At 39.5% G+C, this 1,678-nt stretch overlaps 1 pseudogene; it reads right to left on the bottom strand.

The window, feature by feature from the left end:
* Positions 1-1,463: 1,463 nt before the first annotated feature.
* Positions 1,464-1,678, bottom strand: LOC114220880 (dolichyl-diphosphooligosaccharide--protein glycosyltransferase subunit TMEM258 pseudogene; annotated as a pseudogene).

The raw sequence follows: 1,678 nt of genomic DNA, 5'->3' as shown, positions 1-1,678 counted from the left end.
AATGAGACATGTAGAAGGCATACCTATAGGGCAAGAAACAGAGTATTTGGAACAAACAGAATATTTGGAGTATTTATTTGGAATCCAGAAAACTCAAAATATTCATTCATTCATTCATTCATTCATTCCACAAATATGCCAGGGAGTGGAAACATGAAATGAAAAAATGACACATTTTCTTGATGAAAGCACAGTAGGTAAACACTTGATTACAATATAGATAATAATGGCCATGATGGAGGTACAGATACCAACATAGCATTGTGGGATTTCATGGGGGGCAACAAATTCTGTCTGAAAAAGTCATAAGAAGGTTCAAAAAAAGGTGATGTTAAAACTTTGACATAATTGTATAGAAGATCCAAAAGACTCCACAAAATAACTGTTAGAACTAAGAAGTAAATTTAAAGTTGTAGGGTATAAAGTCAATATGAAAAATGTATTCTTTTTTAATTTTTTTAAAGATTTTATTTATTTATTTGAGAGAGAGCAAGAGAGCACAAGTGAGGGGGAGGGGCAGAGGGACAAGAAGATTCCTGGCTGAGCAGGGAGCCTGATGACGTCAGACTCTATTACAGGACCCTGGGATCTTGCTCTGAGCCTAAGGCAGATGCTTAACAGAATGAGCCACCTAGGTGGCCCTGAAAAATGTATTTCTATATACTGACAACAAAAATAAAACAATAAAATTAAATTATACTCTTTATGCTAAGAACTAAAACAGCTTTGCAGAGAGACATTAATGAGGACATAGATGAGTGGAAAGATAACCATATTTTTGATTGGAAGGTTCAATTTTATTAAAAAAGATATCAATTATCTCCAAATTGATTTTATTTATTTATTTGACAGAGAGAGAGAGAGAGAGCATAAGCAGGCAGAGAGGAAGGCACAGGGAGAGGGAGAAACAGACTCCCCGTTGAGCAGGGAGCCTGACATGGGGCTCCATCCCAGGATCCTGGGATCATGACTTGAGCTGAAGGCAGCCGCTTAACCCACTGAACCACCCAGGTGCCCCAATTATCTCCAAATTGATTTATCGATTCAGTGCAATACTAATCAAAATCCACCAGGATCTTCAATTTGATTATTTTTTATTGTTAGTTTTTATTTTTTGATAGTCACACATCTGCCTTTATTGTGAGCAGCAGGTGGGACACCTCCAATAATAGTTAAAAAATTAATTTAAGGCGTGCCTGGGTGGCTCGGTTTGTTAAGTGTCTGCCTTCAACTCAGGTCATGATTTCAGAGTCTTTAGATTGAGTCCCACATCAAGCTCCTTGCTCAGCAGGGAGTCTGCTTCTCCCTCTCCTTCTGCCCCTCCCCCTCTTTCTGCCCCTCCCCCTGTTCATGCTATCTTTCTCTCTCTGTCTCTCTCTCAAATAAATAAATAAAATCTTTAAAAAAATTAATTTAAAAAGGCAGGGATTCAGTGAAGCCATCCATTTGGAACCACTGGGGCCTCATATATAAATGCCAATCCAGAGCAACAGATAGAGGACTCCAAAGCCAATGTAGAGCAAGGTAACCAAGATCAGGGGGTCTTTGTAGATATCCCAAGTGTACCTGGTGGAGGTACCTCATAAACGAAGAACCATGGCCAACAGCCCCATGGTCAGATGTGGAAGACAGCTGGCTTTCCTGGGCCAGTGTATCTGCTCATAGCCTCAAGTTCCAT

This window comes from Eumetopias jubatus, unplaced genomic scaffold (assembly GCF_037043125.1).
Source record: "Eumetopias jubatus isolate StellerSeaLion01/CBP00866 unplaced genomic scaffold, mEumJub1_p1.0 scaffold_4, whole genome shotgun sequence".
Taxonomy (NCBI): domain Eukaryota; kingdom Metazoa; phylum Chordata; class Mammalia; order Carnivora; family Otariidae; genus Eumetopias; species Eumetopias jubatus.
Note: the sequence above shows the minus strand (reverse complement) of the source record. Positions and strands in the feature narration are given on the sequence as shown.